General features: G+C 41.7%; 1 long non-coding RNA gene across 1 annotated transcript; it reads left to right on the top strand.

Moving 5' to 3' along the window:
- The first annotated feature begins 2,942 nt into the window (after positions 1 to 2,942).
- Positions 2,943 to 5,536, top strand: LOC129633260 (uncharacterized). Its single transcript, XR_008704981.1, has 3 exons — positions 2,943 to 2,993; positions 4,546 to 4,662; positions 5,197 to 5,536. It is a non-coding gene; the product is annotated as an uncharacterized LOC129633260 (long non-coding RNA).
- The last annotated feature ends 1,974 nt before the right edge of the window (positions 5,537 to 7,510 follow it).

Here is a 7,510-nt window from a genome sequence, read left to right on the forward strand (position 1 = left end):
TCCCATGGAGAGGGTCAGCAGGGACCGACTAGAAGAGCCATACTGGAAGTGAGGACACGTTAGAGCAGGAAAGAGCCTGGAGGCCTGGTTCCAGGTGAAATCTACAGCAGGTAGGAAAGCCCTAATGTGGGGAGACGTCAGGGTCCAGAAGGGGAACACAATGGGCCCCATAATTCTCAATCTCTGATCATAGGAAAGCTAAACTTAAGGGATATGTTTCCTACTTGTGAAATTCTTCAAGAAAATTATTTCTATTCGGAGCTAACTCTGGCAAGCCCTGAGGTTGTACCTTCTTCTACTTTGTAGAACTTTCTACAAAGGTATTAATCGACCCAAGCCCAAATATTTTCAGTTCTTCATTAGTAAACATTTATTTTTGCTACATGACCAATGCTACCCTGAGAGCTAAACAGATAGGACAGAGAATCAGATGGTCATAGCAACTTAATAGCAGATGATGTAATGTCTGAACCGAGGGTGAAGAAGAAACAATAAAAATCTCCTCGGGAGGTGCCGTTCTTCTGGGGCTAAGTTCTTAGCCTTCCAGTGGCCTCACTGGTTCCAAGCAGGGCCAGGAGAGAATCCAGAAGGACAAACCAGACTCTCTGACTGACATTTGCCTCCACACACTGTTTTTGCCTCAAGCAAACTTTTCAGAGAACCTCCATAGCAGGTGGTCTGAGAGTACCTTCTGGGACCCAGGGCTGGAGCTGGGGAATCCTGAGATGCTGTTCCAAGAGGATCCAGAGGATTTACTATCTGGGAGGATAGACAGATAGAGAGTTGTCCTCACTGAAGACCCGGGAGGTCACTTGGACCCTCATCAGATGGAGGGCCTGGACCACCATGTGGAGCCCTCAGACCACCATAAATGTAGCTGTCTCTTAGAAATCTATGATATGAGTGCTTTTGGTAACTTATTTCCTCATTTTAACTACACAATTATATATGTTCCTTATAGAAAAACTAGAAAGTACAGCTTAAACTAAAAAGAGAAAGAAAGGGACGGGGTGGGGAGAGAGAGGGAAGCGGGGAGGAAGGAAGGAAAGAAAGAAAAATGGAGGAAAGGCAAAAGTGGGGAAGAGACCCTTGCAATTCCCCGAGTCCAGCAGTAACAGTGGCAGATTCGACCCCAGCCTTTTTCAAACGTATCTGCATATTGACTGCTGGGTAGCCTACCGTCTCCCTCAACAGCTGTCCTCGGTGTCACTGTCTACGTAGGCCAAAATATATGTAAATATTGTGTGCGTTGGCCATACGTGTTTCATATTAAGAATATGCCAAAATTTATTTAACTGATCCTTGACTTTGTGTCATTAAGGTCTTTCCTATGATAAAGTATCCCTATCTGAGAAGCTGGGCATGAGAAGAAAGTTGAGGCCAAGTTAGGTCTTTGACTCCTGTTAACAACTGAAATGCTTGTCCTCCCATTTCCTTCAAAATCACATCTTCTCAACCAGGTGGATATTGGCCCCAAAGATGTGAAAAGTGGTTCTTGGAGTTGAGAGAGTGAACAAAATCTTACTCTTTTAACATATAAAGCATAAATATGCAGACAGTCCATAAGATAGATATACAGTATGTACTATGATATTACAATTTTGTGAGGAAAGGGTGGAGATTAGGGAAAAAAATACCTAAAAGTCTCCTTGGGGGGACAATAACAAATATAAAAAGTTGAGGAACTTCCCTGGTGGTCCAGTGGTTAAGACTCCATGTTTCTTCTGCAGGCAGTACAGATTTGATCCTTGATCAGGTAACTAAGATCCCAAATACTGCACAGCACAGCCAAAAAAAAAAAAAAAAAATGAAATTGTACCATTTGCAGAGAGGTGGATAAACCTAGACACAGTCATACAGAGTAAAGTAAGTCGAAAAAAGAAAAATAAATATCATATGTTAACGCATATATGTGGAATCTAGAAAAATAGCACTGACGATCTTATTTGAGAAGCAGAACTAGAGACACAGACATGGAGAAGAAACACATGGATACCAAGTAGGGAGGGGAGGTGGGATGAACTGGGAGATTGGGGTTGACACACGTCCATTGCTATGTATAAAATAGATAACTAATGAGAACCTCTTGGATACCACAGGGAACTCTGCCTAATCCTCTGTGGTGACTTCAATGAGAAGGGAATCCAAAAATGAGGGGTTATCTGTAAACATATAGCTGATTCACTTTGTTGTACAGCAGAAACTAACAGAACATTGTAAAGCAACTATACACCAGTAAAAAAAAAAAAAAAATTTAATTACATAAAATGGAATCCTGCAAAGTAAGCAAAAAACAGGAAAGAAAAAGTTGAGAAATGAGAGTCTTAAAGTTCACTCAAGCCAAACCTATTCTACTTCTGAGTAGCTGTATTATTTCCTGCTGATCCATGATTTTTAGCCTCCAAATGCCAGTCCAGAAGAGGAGAATTCTTGAAAGGGTACGTGATGCACAATTTTTCTCACCATTTAATGATAAAGGATTAAACTAGTCTACATGAGACAACACTCAGAAGACATAAAAGGTATAATCCCTTCCCTCAACACGTCCGCACTCTGTGGGCCATCTCTGCTTTTCCCTCCCATGCTCCAGAAACAGCTCTTCCCCTGGAGCATACCAGGGTGTTTGAATGAGGTCCAACTCACTCAGGACGGGACAGGCATGCTCCTTTTCATTTGAAACTACTTTATAAACAAGCAATTGAGGTGGCGAATTTACACTCATAATATCCTCATTAGCTCCTTTGAGTTATGATTATGTTTTCCTATTTAGATGTTTTTCCCACAGATGATGGAAGACTTAATATGCCAATAAAATACATCTGAAGAGGCTTTCAGAGGGAGATCTCAAAGCTCTTTGTAAACATTAATTCATTAATCCTCCTCTTTCCCGGAGAGATGGGCAGCTGTCATGTCTTATTATCCCATTACACACAAGAGAAACTGAGACCAGGAGCTTCTCTACAGACCTGCAGGAGGGAGTGGCAAGAACAAAGGTTTACCTTGACTTGATGGAACTCACTTTACCTTAACTTGGTCGAACTCACCTTGGTAGAGTAGGTTGAGCCCCTGCTAGAAAAGGGGAAGGAAAGGAAGTCTGGGAGACACCTACTATGTGTCAGGCACTGGCTTACATTCATCCACATGTAATCCTTTTCACATCCTTTCTTAGCTTTACAAAAATCCCTGAGAACTGGGCTGTTTAAGTGATTTGCCCAAACTGGTCCACCAAGTCAGAGGCAAATGTGGGATTCAACTCCAGGTGTGTCCAAGTGGTGCCAGACCACTGTCTCAGGCTTGTATTTTGAACACAGAGGAGCTAACTCTGTTTAACAAAGAGGTGACTGTTACCACAAAGTGTTTTGGGTCAAAAATCCCACTTGGGGAGGTAGACAAGATGTCAAGTTGGCAGAGGGGGCAGCTAGACTTTGGCTCTTAGAACAAGTGAGATGGTTTCTGCTTCTTCTTCTTTTTTAATCTGTTCAAAACTTTTCAAATTGTACACTTTTGTTTTGTTTGTTTGTTTTGTTTAAAATTTTTTTCTGGCCCTGCAATCTGTGGGATTTTAGTTCCTTGACCAGAAATCAAACCCATGCCTCCTGCATTGAAAGTGTGGAGTCTTAACCACTGGACTGCCAGGGAAGTCCCAATTGCTGTGGCTTGTTAGTAATGAAGATGGGCATAATGAAATTTCTAGCTCTAAGATCGTATTCCTTCTTCTCATACTATGGGGATATCAGCGTCTTGAGCAGAACCACTAATCCTATCACTATTATTACTGTTATGAGGATGGTGATGAGGCTTATGCATGAATAGCATTGCACCATCTCTCCCTGCAAATAAGTTTTTTCACCTTCCAATGCGGAAATGAGAAGGAGGAAAAAAATTTTTAAAAAACCTTACCAATTGCCAAGCTCCTGGGTTAGTGAGAGCAGCTTCCAGCAGGAAGCCCTATGTAAACTGATCATCTCCAGTTACTTTGGTATTCATCTATAGAATTTTTCAATTATGTATGACTAATTTTGCACAAAGTCATTATTTGAAGCAATTTGTCTCTGTGTGAGAGGCAACACCTTCCCTTCCCTGCAAGGTGGGCGGGGAAAATGTCATAATCGACCAGGCTTCAGTTTGAGTTATTAAGCGGTCACAGGAGTTCAAAAGAGAGAAATAATGAACAGATAAGTCATCACATGTAAAAATTCCTCCTCTGTATTATCAAAATACAAATTAATTATAGATAAGATCAAACGAGTTCTCTTTAATGTATGGTTTTCCCAGAGAAGGTAATGAAAATCAAGTCATGTCTGTGGGAGGGGAGGGGAGGGATGTACAGAGGGATCTTTATGAATGTTGGCGGCATTTCATTGGAGACACAGTGCCTATGAAGGCTGTGGAAGGGGCCTCTAGGGAGTTCTGGGACATGCAAATAAAACCTGCTTTATGGCACTAGGTGCTAACTCCCCTATGAGCTCATCCCCATAGGGTCACTCTAAAGGCAATGGTAAAACCACCTCGTACAATTACCCTACCAGCCTCTGCAATCAACAGGTTGAGAAGCTGGCAGCCAACAGTCTTACCGGTGGAGCTTGGCAAAGACCAAGGAATTGCGGTCATGGCCTTCACAGGCTTTCATTCTTGATCTTCCAAGCAAAGACCACAGTTGAAGTAAGCCATGATTCACCTTCCTTGGGGTGGGGGGAGGGGGAGACAAGAAAGGAAAAGAGAAGACATTTCCTCTCCACCTTCCCCGCCCCAGCCCCCTCCCAGTAGTATGTAATACTAATATTCACATGACAGCAAACATTTTCAAAATAATAGTCCTATATACTTAAGGTTAATCAGAACGGGCGCCATCCAACTTGCAAAGGTAGCAATTTTCCTTCATTAAAGCCAAATCAAGAAAGAGAACTTTGGGATTCCTCAGGGCTAATTACAAGGTGTTAATAATAACAATATAATGGCAGCAATTTTCCAGCTTTGCTCAAACCCATAATCTGCTTGAGTGCCTTATAGGATTGTCTGTGAGTTTATATAAAGCCAAGTGTTAGTCCAAAAATGTTTTCAGTAATTTCATTTTTACATCATGTCTCTCCTGAGTGTTTATGATGATGCGGTAATTGTTGCTGAAAAAGTTCTCTCTGGAAAAGAACAGGTCTTGACTTGACACCTCACAGGACCCTTCTTTTGTTTCTCTTGAAGTGTATCCTGGGAAGGAGTGATGGGTCAGCAGGAAAGAGCCCAGTAACTTCTGAATGCTCAGAAATCCTCGGAAGCATGGATGTTGACCATGTCTGTCACGGTCACCCAGGCTGCTCCCCCTCTTCATGACCCAGTGGAAGAAAAAAAGAGACAACAGTATCTTTGGAAACGAGCAAGCAGGAGAGATTTGGGCAGCCATCTGTGGGCAGGCAGGAGACGCTGTCAGTGCCATGGCATTTGCTCAAAGCCCATGTGCAGTTGGTAGGGATCAGCTGTTCTAAAAAGAATAATAAACACTCCACTTTGTTCAGTGTAACCACTGGGTTCATTAACCCACATTCCCTTTATTCTCTAGATGCACAAGAGCTTTCTTCTCAGGATTTTGACTTCATAAGCATGGGATTATTCATCTTAAAATAAGTTGGTGAGAACTGCTTTATTTTTTCCTTCTGTTCATTTGCCTCCTCTCAGTACCGGTGGAATGACTGCATCCTCATTTAGAAGAGAAAGGCCTTTCAAAGGACAAGAGACTTGCATCTTACTCATTCTCTTTCTCTCTTTAGGCTGCCCAGGGGGGAATTCTTCTAAATTTTGGACAGGAAAGAACTAAATTGTCTGCTATTGCCAAGTTGAGGTCTGAAGCCAGTTTTTGTTTTTGTTTTTTTACAACCAATTTCTAAATCTGATCATAAAAGTTGCTGATGGAAAAGCTGAAACAATACAAACTCCATGTGGTTTTTGTTGACTCTTTAAGGATGCCCAGGAGACGCATCAAACCAAAGAAATGATAATTTGTCCTAATTGGGTTAGAACCACAGATAAACAGGCACCATCTGGAGTTCTGTTCCTTTTGGAGTTTACGGGATGGGACCGTAAGATCGACACTATTTTGGAGTAGAGGACTTTCTTCCTTCTTGGTTCTCCAAACGGGGGATGAGAAATGAAGCGGGGCAGACAGGATGCAGGGAATAAAGAGGATGCTTGAGTTTCAATATCCTCCTCTAAAAATGGAGGCTGACACCCTGCTAGATGATTTTCCAGAGATTCGATAAGATCGCCACCGTAAGCGTGTACACTCTGAGTCATGAAAACCCAACCCCTTTAAGATCTGAGACATCTTGTCTCCTTCAGTCAGGCTGAGCCACGGATGCTCAGAGAACGAGAGCCCAGGCGAGAGGAATAGACTTGTTTCAGACCACAGTTTACATGAAAGGGGAAAAGGGGCAGATTTTTTTTTTCCTCCTGGTCTAGAATACCCTCAGTTTGTCTGATAAGCCTCTAAGGGAAACACACAAGCTTGGGAGGCAGCAGAGATGAAGGGTAAGTAATCCATTGCCTGTGGTGGCCTCAGAGAATTCAAATGCAGGTCTTCAGAAAAGAAGATGTCCAAACTCAGTTACCTCCTACAAGCCATTCCCTGTTAACAGTACCCTCATTTTGAGCAGCAATATGTCCATCCCCGGGCAATGAATCATGAATGGTCTAAGCTCAGGGTCAGCAAACTACTGACCACAGGTCAAATTCAGCCCTCTGCCTGTTCTTGTACATCCTGTGAACTAAAATGTTTTTAATGTTTTGACATGGTTGAAAAAATCAAAAGAAGAAGAATTGTGAAACAAATCTGAAAAGTATACAAAATTCAAATTGCAAAGTGTACAAATATTTATTGACAGGTGACCAACTGTCCTGGTCAGCCAGAGAATGGGTTCCCTAAACTCTGAATCTGGTGTTAAAAATAGGAATGTTTCCAGCAAATCAGCATGAGCTGTTCACTGTAATACCCACCTCTATGGTTGTCAGAAAACATACAGAATATTCAGCTTAATTTGAATCTTGGATAAACAACACTTTTTTAGCATGGGACATACACTAAAAAAGCATTCATTGTTTATATGAGGCTTAAATTTTATTGAGCAGCCTATATTTTTGTTTCCTTAATCTGATAGTCATAGCCACACATATTGTCTACGGCCGCTTTCTTGCTATTATAGTAGAGTACACAATAACAACGTAGATGATATGGCTCACAAAGCCTAAAAAATTTACTGTCTGACCCTTTAGAGAAAAGGTTTGTGGGTCACTGGTCTAAGCCAATCATGGTAACTTAATTCTTTTTGCATGTAGTCACATCCCAGGGTGATCATGAGATGATTGAGACAAGAGAAGGTCTGCTGGGTACTTTTAGGAAAAATTTCTCCTCTTACAACAGGTAAAAGCAACTCACACAAAGAGTTTTTTACATCCTATTTCCTTCCTTCTTTCTTTCCAGCTTGAGAGACTGATGTATTAGAATATTATGCTTGGAGTTGCAAGC

Source organism: Bubalus kerabau, chromosome 18 (genome assembly GCF_029407905.1).
Source record: "Bubalus kerabau isolate K-KA32 ecotype Philippines breed swamp buffalo chromosome 18, PCC_UOA_SB_1v2, whole genome shotgun sequence".
Lineage (NCBI taxonomy): Eukaryota > Metazoa > Chordata > Mammalia > Artiodactyla > Bovidae > Bubalus > Bubalus kerabau.